Source organism: Melanerpes formicivorus, unplaced genomic scaffold (genome assembly GCF_026170545.1).
Source record: "Melanerpes formicivorus ecotype bairdi unplaced genomic scaffold, bMelFor1.0.p_v2 SCAF_304, whole genome shotgun sequence".
NCBI classification, from domain to species: Eukaryota; Metazoa; Chordata; class Aves; order Piciformes; family Picidae; genus Melanerpes; species Melanerpes formicivorus.
The window spans coordinates 219,870-234,978 of record NW_027142656.1 but is presented as its reverse complement, the minus strand read 5'-3'; positions in this window follow the sequence as shown (position 1 = coordinate 234,978).

The following is a 15,109-nucleotide window of genomic DNA, read 5'->3' as shown; positions in this document are numbered from 1 at the left end:
TTAAGAAAACGTAGGGCTACCTACAGCAGAGGTCAGTTAGCAGCTTGCACCTATCTGTCATCTCACTGAAGAGCAATTTTCACATCCAGGTCTTTGATAGATTATCAAATGATGTTTTCAGAGGAGGCCTTTATGCATAATGATGATGATTGGTCAGATGACACGAGCAGAATTTATCAATGGCTCTCCTCTTTTGTCAAGGACAACCTCAAAAGCCTACACAATGGCTGCAACAGGCTTCAGTGGAGCTTGAAAAAACCCCACCATCACCTTCCTGCCTTTCAGTCCAGCAGGAAGAAAGGAGAGAGGACAAGTCACTAAAAAGGTTAAAATATCCTGGAGATCAGGAAGCAATTCTGTTTATTTAGCTCATTTTAACTCTAAATATTTAGAAGAGAAACGTGGAGAGAACAGGATGAGATAAAATTCCCCATCCAGCTTAAAAAAAAAATGAAGAGGAGAAGTTCAAGTGCAAAGAGTCAGTGACAAGATAGCAGAGAAATGGCTGAGGAAAAAAACCTCTTACCAAAGGGTAGGAAAAGCCTTGGCTGAATGTGGTCATATTTCAACCTTGGACACAGGCTGTATTCTTCTAAAGCAGGAAGCTCCTCGTTGTGCTGGCCTTCAGACAAGGGCAGGGAAATGGGAAACATGGGGTTTAAAAGCTAAACTCCATTGTATTTAGCAATACCAAACACCTCAAGAAAGACAAAAATACCTCAAGCCCACATATGACTACAATTCTTGCTTCTTTTTTCCCCTTTTTTTCTTTTTTTCCTTTTTTCCTTTTCTCCTTTTTTCTTTTATTCTTTTTTTCCTTTTCTCATTTTTTCTTCTTTTTTTTCCCCCTTTTTTCTTTTCTCCCTTTTCCTTTTCTTTTCTTTTTTTCCTTTTCTCCTTTCTTCATTTTTTCCTTTTCTCCTTTCCCCCTTTTTCCCTTTTTCCCTTTCTGCTTTTTTCCTTTTCCCCTTTTTCCTTTTCTCCTTTTCTTCTTTCCCCCTTTTCCCCTTTCTCCTTTTTTCCTTTTTCCTTTTCTCCTTTTTTCCTTTTTCCTTTTCTCCTTTATTTTTTCCTTTTTCCTTTTCTCCTGTCTTCATTTTTTCCTTCTTCCTTTTCTCCTTTTTTCTTTTCTTCCTTTTTCCCTTTTCTCCCTTTCTCTTTGTTCCTTTTTTTTCTTTTTCCTTTTCTCCTTTTCCCACTTTTTCCTTTTTCCTTTTCTCCTTTGTTCCCTTTTTCCTTTGCTCTTTTGTCCTTTTTCCTTTTTTCCTTCCTTCTTTTCTACCTTTTTCTCCTTTTCTCCTTTTTTCCTTTCTCCTTTATTCCTTTTATTTTCCTGTTTTCCTTTTTCCCTTTTTCCCCCTTTTTCCTTTTTCCCTTTTTCCCCCTTTTTCCTTTTCCCCTTTCCCCTTTTGTTTTGTTTTTCAGCAAACCCTCCTCCATTTCAACAGTTCAAGACATTTAAAGGCAAGAAATGATCTGGAGAATGAGCTTGCACCGCTTTCATATCATGCATCCCATGAAAAAATAATTGTGTTTCATGACCCACTAGTTCTAATAATGTGATGCAGCCAAGAAATTTGCACATATATTATGTATATTAATATGAGAAAAATGAGGTGCTGCAGCCTGTTGTGAAAGCTGCAGGGTTGTAGTAGTGCTGACAAAACATACAAACCCAGCAGAGTTGATATAGTTTCTTTTGCAGATGGCACAAGTGTTTAATGAACACAATAGTCTTAAGACTGTTTAGAAATGGACTCCTTCCAGAGCTGAGCTGTGCATCGTTATCTCCTTCACATGGTACAACATTTGGCATTCTGTTTGTGCTGTTTTCAGAGATTAGTTTCTGTACTTTATTTAAAAGGCTATGTGTTAGTCCTGAATCTTTGCCTTTCCCCCCTTCAAGGAATGGCTCAGATTGGAAGGAACCTTACAGATCATCTGCTCCGACTCCCCACCACAGGCAGGGACACCTCACAACTAGACTCAGCTGCTCAAGGCCTCAGCCAACCTGGCCCTGAACACCTCCAGGGAGGAGGCATCCACAGCGCCCCTGGGCAATTCATTCCAGAGTCTCACCACCCTCATACTGAAGAACTTCTCCCTAAGATCCAGTCTAAACCTACTCTCTCTCAGCTTAAAACTATTCCCCCTTGCCCTACTGCCAGACACCCTGATGAAAAGTCCCTCTGCAGCCTTTCTGTAGGATCCGAGAGAGTCATTCACCATTGGAATGTGCTGCCCAGGGAGGTGGTGGAGTCACTGTCCCTGGAGGTGTTCAAGAGGGGATTGGATGTGGCTCTTGGTGCCATGGTTTAGTCATGAGGTCTGTGGTGACAGGTTGGACTTGATGATCTTTGAGGTCTCTTCCAACCTTTGTGATACTGTGATCCCTTCAGGTATTGGAAGGCAGCTCCAAGGTCCCCCCTGGAGTCTTCTCTTCCCCAGGCTGAACACCCCCACCTTCCTCAGCCTGTCCTCAAAGCAGAGGTGCTCCAGCCTTTGGATCATCTTTGTGGCCTTCCTCTGGACTCACTCCCACAGCTCTGCATCCTTCTCAGGATGGGGACACCAGAAATGGACCAGAACTTATCAAGGAAGGGCCCTGAAGTGACCATTGAGGGTATTCTTTCTTCAGTGTTTGATGCTCTGGGTAGCTTTATTTAAAGCTTTGCTTCGAAATTACCCAGGACAAAAACTGCTCAACATCCCCTGGAGATTAACAGTGTCGGCAGGAGAGTACTTCAGGGTCAGAACTGAGTTACAATTCAGAGATCTAATTTGTGTGAGTTAGCTGTTTTGCTGCTGAGCTTTGGTAGCAGAGACATTTGGGATGTAAAGTTAAACTAGATTTCTGTTTATGCCTTTCACTGCCAGTCCTTTTTCCTCTCCTAATCCTCTCTCTGTTTTTGTCTTTGAAGGTACAGCTCTGTTAAAGAACATTAATGTAATTTACCCGTGGGTAGCATAATATTTAACAGAAATTAGTCCTTGACATGCAGCAAATGGGTGGATTCTTAGCAGTCCCATTGAATTGGCTCATCTGAGATGTCACATAATTGATATTTACTATGATTGTCTGCACTTGCTTGGATGTTCCAAAGGAAATTTAATCACCAAACCAATCCACGAAATGAAATTAAAGCAAAGTAAAATATAAATAGATCCAGCACCTGGCAGCTGATGTCAAAAGGTAACTGTAAAGGATGTTCTCCATTTAAATATTTATACAAGGAGTCTCTCTCAGGCAGGAAGGGTTTCTTAAAAAGGTCCATTTGCAGCACATTTTTGCTAAACACAAAGAGGTTCCAAGGGCTTAAATAATTTCATGAATTACATTTAGTTTGACTCCTCAAGAAAGTAGCTGATAATGAAGAGATGCCCAAACAAATCCACCTACAAAGAACTGGAGCAAGTATCAGCCTGGCTTTCATCAAAGGGGTAGGGAAAGCTTTCACCATGTAAAGAGAGGCCCAGCCCTTAGTCTTTTTGTTTTCCTAAGTATTCCTCATGTGCCTCTCAACCAGGCGGTGCAACTGGCTGGAGACAGAGTGCTCGGAGAGCAGCCAGGCAGAAAGGGACCTGGGGGTGCTGGTAGGCTGAACATGAGCCTGCAGGGTGCCCAGGTGTCCAAGAAGGCCAATGGCATCCTGGCCTGCATCAGAAATAGTGTGGCCAGCAGGAGCAGGGAGGTCATTCTGCCCTGTACTCAGCACTGGTTAAGCCACACCTTGAGTCCTGTGTCCACTTCTGGGCTCCTCAATTTAAGAAGGACATCAAGACACTTGAACGTGTCCAGAGAAGGGCAATGAGGATGGCAAGAGCACAGCCCTGTGAGGAGAGGCTGAGGGAGCTGGGGTTGCTTAGCCTGGAGAAGAGGAGGCTCAGAGGAGACCTTATTGCTCTCTACAACTCCCTGAAGGGAGGGAAAAGAAAGTTGGGCAAGAGTCTTCCACATGTCACTGTCTGAACCAGAGGGTGTCATGAGGGGCTTTGTGGGGTATAAAAGACTTTGGGTGGGAGCTTGGGAGGGACCTGTGACCTGAGCTAGATTGCCTGGTCCTGCTCTGGCAGGGGGTTGGACTCAATGAACTCTTTGGGTCCCTTCCAACCCCTGACATCCTGTGATCCTGTGAAGTTCAGGTGGCTACCTCCATGCTCATTCTCAGCTCATGGCCAAGGGAAGGTAAAGAAGGAGTTGCGACTGGCACAGATGAGACTGGTCCTGTTGGAGCAAGGAGCAAGGAGAAAGAGACTACTAATGGCAAGCTAAGAAAAAACCACCCTTCTAGTTGAGGGTACAATGACTTGCAGTGATATGAAGATCAACTGGAAATTGAACTTCTCAGGAATTAGAGGTCCATCAGTCAGCCACAGTTCTAAAAGCTTGTGGAAGATTCTGCATCCTTGAACTGAAAGTCAGATGTAGCTTCTTTGGGTAAGACAAAGAGGGTGAAAAGGCCAAGCAATGCTACATGGAGCCCTCAGCAGACCTTTTGTTACCTTGGAGTTAGTGGTAATGCAAGGAATAGGGAACTTTGAGCACCCATGGATCACTTCTGGTTCACTAGCCAAAGCAGTGTTGTGCAAACTACAAACCAGAGCAAGTTACTCAGTAAGCCCTTCTCAATAGTGTGTGAGAAAGAAATCATGTTATGAATGTCATCAGTGCAGGAGACCTTTCTTGAGGGATTTGTGTGGGGCCCCACCACTCTCCTGTGACTGTTTGACAATGGAAGTTACAAAGTAAGGAGAAAAAGTGCTTCTGCTAAAACTCTGGGCCTTTGAGACACTGGTAAATCACACAACAAGGGAAGCACACAACAAGAGAATGCAAGGCTGTACCCTGGAAAGCAGAGACTCTGAAAAGAATTAAAACTCACAGCAGGGGACACCACCTCATTAATACCTCTGAGTGACATGTATTAGTGAAAAGTGCTGTTTGAACCCCTCTAATCCATGAAGTAGAAGTAATTTCATCCCTGTGTGAAACATAGGTGAGTCTAGCACAGAAATGCAGCCTGCAGTTTTGGTGGCTGCCTTTATAGCGGGGTTTAGAAGCCTCAAGAGAGCTCTGAAGATAACCACGGTAGTTATTCCATTTGCTGGAGAAAACATCTTGCTGTTAAAAGCTTAATGCTCAAATCTGGTTAGCTTATTAAAAGCAAAGGCTGAGGAGTGATTTGATTACAGAGTGTAATGCCTTCACAAGGAGGAAACAGAGGGGAGTACATATTCTTTTATTTAGTGAGGTGTGAAAAAAAAAACCCAAGACATTGAATCAGATAAACTCTAACAGGAAATAAAGAACAAAACCCAGTGACACTCCACTAGATTATTTCCTGAAGTAAACTACTTAGGAGGAAAAAAAAATTCACCATCTCCTGAGCTCTCAGCATCCTTGAGTCAGAGCAGTACAAAGGCCACTGTGGTAAACAGCCCAGCGCCAGAGAATCATTTTTGGTTGGAAGAGACCATCAAGTCCAACCATAAACCCAGCACTGCCAGGTCACCACCACACCACTGCCCACATAGTTTCATAGTTTCATTCAGGGTTGGAAGGGACCACAAGGATCATCTAGTTCCAACCCCCCTGCCATGGGCAGGGACACCCCACACTAGATCAGGCTGCCCAGAGCCGCATCCAGCCTGCTCTTAAACACCCCCAGGGACAGGGCCTCGACCACCTCCCTGGACAACCCATTCCAGGGTCTCACCACTCCCATGGTGAAGAACCTCCTCCTCACATCCAGCCTGAATCTCCCCACCTCCAGCTTCATTCCATTCCCCCTAGTCCTATCACTACCTGATATCCTGAGAAGTCCTTCCCCAGCCTTCCTGTAGCCCCCTTCAGATACTGGAAGGCCACAATGAGGTCACCTCGGAGCCTTCTCTTCTGCAGACTGAACAGCCCCAATTCCTTCAGTCTGTCCTCATAGGAGAGGTGCTCCAGCCCTCTGCTCATCCTCGTGGCCCTTCTCTGGACACATTCCAGCACCTCCACATCCTTCTTGTAATAGGGGCTCCAGAACTGGACACAGTACTCCAGGTGGGGTCTCACCAGAGCTGAGTAGAGGGGAAAGAACATCAATGGTGTGTGATGTAGGTGATCAGATGAGGAGCAACTAGTGCTTTAGGGTATTGATTTATTGGAAATCTTTTGAATTCAGCAGATGATCCCTTTCTGAAACTCTGATTTTACATCTGCTCCTCAGGTACTGGAAGAATTTTAGCAACTCTCTGCCACGAGGAGCCCTCTGACAGTGAGAGTGTCCCATCCACACACAGCCCTTTGGTAGCAGCCCAGCACTCATTCAGCAGCTGAATAAAATCTTCCTGACTTCTGCAGTCCTTGGACAGCTCTTCAGATTGCTTCCTTTCCTTAGTGGAAAGTAGGTTGTGCTACCATGCTGAAGAAGAGGGTGATTAGACACTCTCCTGGTTACTTTCATGCAAATGCTTCTGCAGTGAAGAACAGGAATCAGCCCCTCTGGATTGTAGAGACTTGGTGTGTGTGTGTGGTAAGAGAGCAGGGTGGAGGGACAGGCAAACAAGGGTAAAGGAGCTGAAAATGTCAAAGGAATAGGGATTGAAACAAAACCTAGAATGAACAAGTATAAAGGCACCATGTCCCAGAGAGAGTTGTTAGCCATTGGATTGTGCTGCCCAGGGAGGTGGTGGAGTCCCCATCCCTGGAGGTGTTGAAGAGGGGATTGGATGTGGCACTTGGTGCCATGGTTTAGTAGTCATGAATTGTTGGGAGACAGGTTGGACTTGATGGTATTGAGGTCTCTTCCAACCTTATTGATTCTGTGGTTCTATGATTCCCATGTGAAAGGAGAGAAGAGAAGCAGAAGGTACATGGCTGAAAGGATGAGGTAGGAGTGCTGAAGAGGGACAAATTCCAAGTTGAGCATCCTAAGGCAAGCCACAATGCCTACTACAATTCATGGCAGGGAAGGTGGCAGGAAAATTTATGACCTGTACTAAAAGAGCCCACAGGAACAGACCTTAGAAGACAATGTCAGTGGACTATAAAACTGTGATTTAAATATCTGAAAACATTATCATTTTGCACAGAAATATTAGACCTGTGAACTGCTAAACCCTGCAAAGGAGAGAGCATTCCATACAAGGACAGAAGAGAAAAGCAAATGCTGCATGAAATAGATTCTGTACATTCAGCAGGAACAGCCTCATTGTTCCTGAAGCAGGGAATGCTGCAGGTTAGGGTCTCATCTACAGGGTGACAGAAATGAGGTTAGCAATGAGATTGCTATTGCCCCAATTGCTGTAGCTGCTCCATGAGCAGGGGTTCTGCTGTTAAATCTTCAAGCACAGAGAACCTTCCTGGTGTGTGTGTGTGTGGGGGGTGTTGAATGTTGCATTCTGCCTGGTTCCTTTTACATTTAAATTCACTGGATGTTTATAGGGCAAGAGGATCAATCTATAAAAAGCCTGGAGCCAAGAGGAAATGAGAAGAGAAAGCCAGGTGCTGTGGAGATCCCTCCTGCCTCCTAAAAGCTCAATGAAATAGCTCTCAGGGGGATGTATGAAAGTCAGCATTACCCATACCCACCAAAACCTTGCCCTGCTTGTAAAAGCCAGGGTGAATGCCCATCCTAACTCCCACGCCTCCTGTGTTCAATTTCCACCTCTCACACAGCCTTTTCCCCTCGGCTCCTCACATCTCTTTGCTCTCTGATCCAAACTGCAATGAACACTTCAGACGTCTGGGCCAAAAACTCACAAAGTTGGTGAGGGGTTTGGAACACAAGCCCTAGGAGGAGAGAGTGAGGGAGCTGGGGTTGCTTAGCCTGGAAAGGAGGAGACTCAGGGGTGACCTTATTGCTCTCTACAACTACCTGAAGGGAGGTTGTAGACAGGCAGAGGTTGGTCTCTTCTCCCAGGCAACCAGCACCAGAACAAGAGGACACAGTCTCAGGCTGCACCAGGGGAGGTTTAGGTTGGATGTTAGGAAGAAGTTCTATACAGAGAGAGTGATTGCCCATTGGAATGGGCTGCCTGGGGAGGTGGTGGAGTCTCCCTCATTGGAGGTGTTCAGGAGGAGACTTGATGGGGTGCTTGGTGCCATGGGTTAGTTTAGGTGGGTTGGATTGGTTGATGGGTTGGACGCGATGATCTTGAAGATCTCTTCCAACCTGGTCTATCCTATCCTATCCTATCCTATCCTATCCTATCCTATCCTATCCTATCCTATCCTATCCTATCCTATCCTATCCTATCCTATCCTATCCTATCCTATCCTATCCTATCCTATCCTATCCTATTCTCTCAGTAATTGTGGCTGAGGAGTTGTGGGGATGCTTGTGACCTGGAGCACCCTTAAGTGCAGGCTTTTAAGGCTTTGCTAGCTTTTCAGAGTAAGGCTCCTAAAGCTGACAGCCATCACAAAGCAGCTGTTAGAACAAAACGTTAGAGCCACTTGGAAATGTGTGAAGAATCAGTGATTCATTACCTGTGGTAGCTGAGGGATTGAAATACCTTAAAATGTGACAATGTGAATCACATTTCCCTTTGTCATCGCCGTGACTCACCGTTTCCCCCTTGAAAATAAAAAGGATGATCTCTAACTTTCCTTCTTGTTTGTTAAGTCTGGCATCTGGGAATTATCCTCAGGTAACTGGGGTGGGGATTTTTTTCCTGAAGAGAGTTGATTTTTATCTTTTGGAAGGACAAAGTTAAAGCAAGGGCAAGAAAAGTTCGGAGGTTAAGATTCCTGTTGGTATTGAGCTGTAGATTAATTTTTAGACATAATTTAAACCACACCAGTACACTTCCTCAGCCCTGGGGGGATGAGAAGCATGTGGCTTCAGAAAGGATAAATAACAGGTGTGCAAAACCTCCTCAAAGCTTGCTGACAGCTCTGAGGAGGCTGCTCGCTCCCGGCAGCCAGAGCGTTGACCAACCAATTGCAAAAGTCAGACTGACACTGCCTTCAGACAGTAAAAGAGGAGAGGGGGAAAGGAGAACATCTGAAAACAGACCCAAGAGCTCTGGCATAGGAAGTCTGATGTGGTTGAAATATGTTGAGGAGGTTTAGTTAGTCATGAGGTGTTGGGTGGCAGGTTGGACTTGATGATCTTTGAGGTCTCTTCTAAGCTTATTGATTCTATGATTCTAACTGGGACAATGGATGGAAGCTGCAGCACAGGAGGTTCCACCTCAACACAAGGGGGAACTTCTCCACTGTGAGGGTCACAGAGCACTGGAATAGGCTCCCCAGAGGGCTTGTATCCCAGTATCACAAAGGTTGGAAGAGACCTCAAGGATCATTGAGTCCAACCAGTCACCACAGACCTCATGACTAAACCATGGCACCAAGTGTGGAGTCTCCTTCTCTGGAGACTTTCAAGGCCCATCTAGATGCATTCCTCTGTGACCTGAGCTAGATTGCATGGTCCTGCTCTGGCAGGGGCTGATGATGATCTCTTTGGGTCCCTCCCAACCCCTGACATCCTGTGATCCTGTGAACTGCTGGAGGTAGGAACAGAAGTCTGGGTGCCTCCAAAATCCCATCTTTGCCAGCTCCAGGCAGCCTTCCTGGCTCACACCTCAGTGCCACTGTGCCATCCTCCTCTTGCTTCCTCTGCAGAAGAATTTTCTGGCAGTCTCCTCTTGGGAAAGGTGAGATTTACCTGGAAGGGAATTCAGGGAAATCTCAAGATAAGAACATTTCCAGCATTATTATTTTTTCCTTTTTCAGGTTCTCATGTACACTCACTTTCTAAGATCTTTCTTCTTCAGCTTCTAAACCTTTCCTCAGACAGTATCTCCAATGAGCCCTCTAAAGGCTTCCTCTCCTTCTTCATATTTACACTTCTCTTAGGTTTCCAGGCAGGACTGTTTGAACACAGTATTTTTTCGTTAAGCTTTGCTCTCCATCCCTAGATAGTGCTCTCACTGCTATCTTGCCCTCCTTTAAATCTTCTCAGGCTGAAGGCCCCTTTATCTTTTATACTCTTGTCTTTGATTTATAACACAATAGTTCTGCATTTTCTCTTCAGCAAAGGTGTTTGCTGTTATCTAGGTCCCAGATTACTTCTTGGAGGATATGATATCCCCAGAGACCAAAGGATGTAGCACCAATTTATCTTGCCTTTCCCACCCCCACCCCCCTCCCCAGAAACTGAAGTGTGAAGTCTCTCTCAATAACTATAAGAAACATTTTCTTTCTGGGATGTCATCCCATCCATCCCAGGTATATTTGATTTAGCCACAGAAAGAAGTGCAATGTAAATAACATTGACAGTGAGCTAATAGCCTACCAGAGGTAGTCAAGTGGCCTCAGGTGGCACCAAGGGAGGTTTTGGTTGGATATTAGAAGAAACTTCTTTACTGAATGGGTTCTCAAATGGTGGAAGAGAGTCCTCAAGAAGTCTGAATCTCCATCTCCCCCATTTAAAGGACTCAGTGATGTGGTACTGAGAGACGTGGCTTGGCACCAGACTTGGGAGAGTTAGATAATGGTTGGACTTGATGACCTTCAAGGCCATTTCCAATCAAAACAACCCTGTGATTTTATGAAACAAATCCCAGCTAAGGAGATCTTTGAGTTCAATTCCAACATTTCCATGACGAGAGGTACACAACCCCTAGGTCACAGGAGACACCACTTTTGGGAAGACCTCCATCTTCCTTGGGATGTTTGTTTATACATCCCTTTCAGTGACCCTGGGGAAGATAATTTAACCTGACAGTCCTGTGTCAGCTGAATTTGTAACATGAGCATTAGATGAAAACACACATCACCCTAGTTTATTGTTTGAGGAGCTGCATTACAAATCACAGGCTATTTCCTGTGCCTTAATTGTAGGCTCCAAATAGACCCCAAAGTGACAAATCTCTGACACTTTAACAAGCTCAGTTCACCATTAGGAAGATTTGCAGAGCCCTTATAGATGGGTTTGGGGAAGTGGCTGTTACAGATGCCAAAGCAAATTAATTTCAAGATGTGCCAGTCACATAAAGACTAAACAAATTGATTAGAAAGCCTGAAACTCCAGGTCTGATTGCTCATTACCAGCTCAGATCTGCATGTGGCAGGGTAAGATTTGCTGCTGTAGAGTCTCAGAACCTTTGTGAAATGGATTCTCTACCCTTATTTTAGCCTTCCTCAGCAGAGGTGCTGATATTATTATCTTCCCTCTGCGATTTAGATTTGGGTTGTGCTCATTTGCTCAATCTGCTTGAACATTATCTGTACCTTTGCTGCTGTTTATGTCTTCTGAAAAATAAAAGAGCTTGAAAATGGACTTTTCTTCATTGGCAAGTAAACACAATCTGACTATTTATGTGGAAGGTTTGAGTTAAACAAGCCCCAGGAGGACCTGAAATGCAGTTTAGTTTCCTCCATAAGCCATCTGCTGTCCCTATTTCTACAGAAAAGAAAACAGACTTCACCTTATGGCTGCTTTACAAAGAACTGTAGGCAGTGCAATGCTGAGTCACCCTGGAAAAGGTTGGGTCACACAGCCTGCACTAACTCCTGCCAAACACAACTCGAAGGTTAGGAGCAGGGAAGAAAGTTTCCTTGTAGGCAAATTGTTTCAGCATCATTCCCCATGAGTCTCTTCTACATGCCTCTTCTTTTTTCTCTCCAGCACCCAATACCAGCCCCTGATCTGAACCACGAATGGTGCTGGGCTGAAGAGCAAAGCCAGGGATTCCTGGCTGTGAGATCTGGATTTGGCAATGCCTTCCTTGAGGTCATATATCTCTCCATCTGCACCAAAACCTTTTGGTAAAAGAACAGGCCAAATGGACTGCTGCACATCATGGAGACCTTTCTGGAGCCTGATCATCTTTTCTCCCAGCTGCTCAATTCTTTTGCTCTCTCTTATTTCATGCATAATGTATAGCCAAGTCAATAATGCTCACACTGACTGCAGTGAGACACAATATGAAATAATTACTTAGTTAACTTTAAGGGCATTTGCAGTGCCTCTGTGTCTCATTCCAATCCTTTCCCACTGTCTTTAGAAAGTTTAATATCCTGGCCTGAGGGTACAGCCCTGGATGAAACCGGAATCCTTAGGGAGCTAGTTGAAAACAGAGTAAGCACAGAAATAGATTTCTCAAGCACATATTCTGTTATTTGGCCACAAAGCCTTCACTTTTAGCAGCCTCTCTGAATGCATATGTAGCCCCTCTCCTTCCTTTCAGCTGGACATACAAACCCACAGTCTTGATTTGGTTTAACTCCCTGTGGCTTGCTGTAGGACAAGATATAGGTCTAGGATAGTGCTTCCTGTGCAGGGGAGGGAGAAGTTTCCAGTAACCAGAGGAAGGAATTGGATGAACAACACAGGGAAGAAAGAGATGGGAAACTTCACTGTCCAGCTCTCCAAGGGGAGCAAAGTATAACATCCCTGTTCCAGTAGGTTTCCTGAGCCAGGCTCTCAGGATAAAGCCTAAAGATCAACCCCACCACCTGCTGAGAAAGAGGGCTCAGAAGCATAAATTATGTGCTCCCCAGTCCCCACTGCACAGTTACATTATGTTGCATTAATCATTCAGTGAAAGGACTGGAATCCAGCTTTCCCTAGCCTCAGGTGGTGGCTGTAGTTCCCAAACTAAATGATTACTCTTTCCTCCCTTGTGAATATTTTCCTCTTGTTCCTTGGGAGGCAGAGTGCTGAGAGTGCACCTGGGGATGCAAACCTCTCCTGGGGCTTAAAAACTGCCCGAGGGTTGGAGAGCTTGAGGCTGAATCACTGGGGGGCAGTGCAAGAGGAATCCCTGTGTTAAGGGTGGAGAAAGACTCTCTCCTTCCTCTTTGGAGGGATGGGATGCCTTTTCCCTCTTTGGAAAGAAAGACAGCAAAGCTCTTCATTCAAGTGAAAGGTCTGAGCTGTTAACCCAGAGCAAGGAAGAGTGCAGCTCTGTCTCAGAATAAAATCTATAGGAGGAAGTCTTCTGGTTTATGCAGTTTCCCCTTTCTGGCTTCTGTGTTAATTGCTGTGTACCTCACAGGAAGCTCTCTCCTTTGACTTTGAGCCTTGTTTCACTGCCCAGGGCCCTCTCATGGATCCTCTTCAAGTCAAATGCAAGCATGCAAACCCTCAAGCTGATCACTTAAGGTGTTTCTCTCCACTTCCAGAAGACCTCCTCCATCCCCTCTGCAATGATGCATTCATTTACAGCTCTTGTGTGGAAGATTCTGTCCTCACAAACACCAGCAAGTACAATGTGAGCATCTCAGTGGTGCTGGTGGCAGATGTAGGCTCAAAGGGCTTTACATCACTTTGCTTGCAGGTGGGGAAGCATACAAATGGAATGCAGCCACCTATGTGTACTTGAGGAAGCTGAGACAGCAACACTTTGTGCATTGAAAGGTGGTTGAAAGAGGATGTCCTTGTTTTCCAGTTTTTCTCCTGGTGTTCCTCCCACACATGCCATTCCCAAATGCTGAAGTCACATAAATCAGAAGACAGTTTATGTCTTTTACTCCTTACCTGCAACAGTGATGGGGGCTAAGTGATGCTCAGGTCCTCCAGGCACACCTGCTAATGCCTTTTTCAGTTGTGTTATCAGATGACACAGCCATAATGAGACCAAATATTCCTGCTTCAGCCTGGCAGTAGAGGCCCTGCTTGAGAAATTTGAGGCTTAAATAAGCAAAGATGGAGGAGCTCTTTCAAGAGACCTCGCTGAGGGATTAAGTGATGTCAGACTTTCTGGCAGGAAGCCTGTGGGAGGCCGGGGAGTTGAACTGAGGGTTGCAAAACACCCCCCACACCACCACCACACACAGCACCAGCCTCCAAATTGTTCTTTACCTGGCAGCTGCCCGCCAGAGAGAGGTGGTGGCTGCTGAATGGAAAGCAGATGGAGTTAGGTTTAGTTAAAAGCCGACAGTCATAACAACAAAGGGCTCTCATCTAATCACCCAGCGGTAGTAGGGCTGAAAATGTAATCAAGTTGTTTTCTATAAATCATTTTCACAAGATAAGAGGCCCTGGCTATCCAGCATGGCTCCCTGAGTGTTTACACAGCAAACTTCCCTGCCCTCAGCGCTGCCCCTCTGCTCTGAATTATTGCTTTAATGCATTTAATCACCAAATCCAACAGTGGGGTAAAAAGAACCCTGTAAACTTCCCCCCCCTCCCCCTACCACCACCTCCTTTTCCTTTTAAATTAAATTATAGGCTGGGAGTAAAGAAAAAAACCCACCAAAAACCCAAAAAGTGGTGATTTGAAGGCTGAATTCTTCCCCTCTGAGGAGGGCAGTGAGGCACAGAAAGAAGAAAAGAAAATGAAGAATCCATTTTTATATAGTATTTATTTATTTATTGGTGTTTAATTGAATAGAGAAAACAGCTCTGGGAAATAATGATGACCCAGCTCCTGAGCCCTGCACAGCATCTCTAGTTAACAATGATCTATTCAAGCCCATAGGAGCAGGCTAGCAGCCTGTCTTTCGGGGAGTTGAAGAGATAAAGTGTCTCACTTATGGGACTAATTTACTAATACATTGCCAAGATGAAGTGATTGACTCTGCTGAAGACAAGAGGAGGGGGAGGGCACTGATAAGGTCTGTTGCAGAGAGGAGCAGGCCTGGGCACAGCAGTTTATTGGCACGGATCACTGCACAGCACCAGCAGCAAAGTGGTATGAGGGAAATTCACAGCATCACAGAATCACCAAGGTTGGAAGAGACCTCAAAGATCATCAAGTCCAACCTGTCACCACAGACCTCATGACCAGACCATGGTACCAAGTGCCACATCCAATCCCCTCTTGAACACCTCCAGGGACAGTGACTCCATCACCTCCCTGGGCAGCACATTCCAATGGCAAATGACTCTCTCAGTGAAGAACTTTCTCCTCACCTCCAGCCTAAACTTCCCCTGGTGCAGCTTGAGACTGTGTCCTCTTGTTCTGGTGCTGGTTGCTAGAGAGAAACCAACCCCTTCCTGGCTACAGCCACCTTTCAGGTAGTTGTAGACAGCAATAAGGTCTCCCCTGAGCCTCCTCTTCTCCAGGCTAAACAATCCCAGCTTGCTCAGCCTCTCCTCATAGGGCTTGTGCTCAAGACCTCTCAATCCTGTCCTCTTAGAGCTGGCAGCAAGCACTGAACTTCATG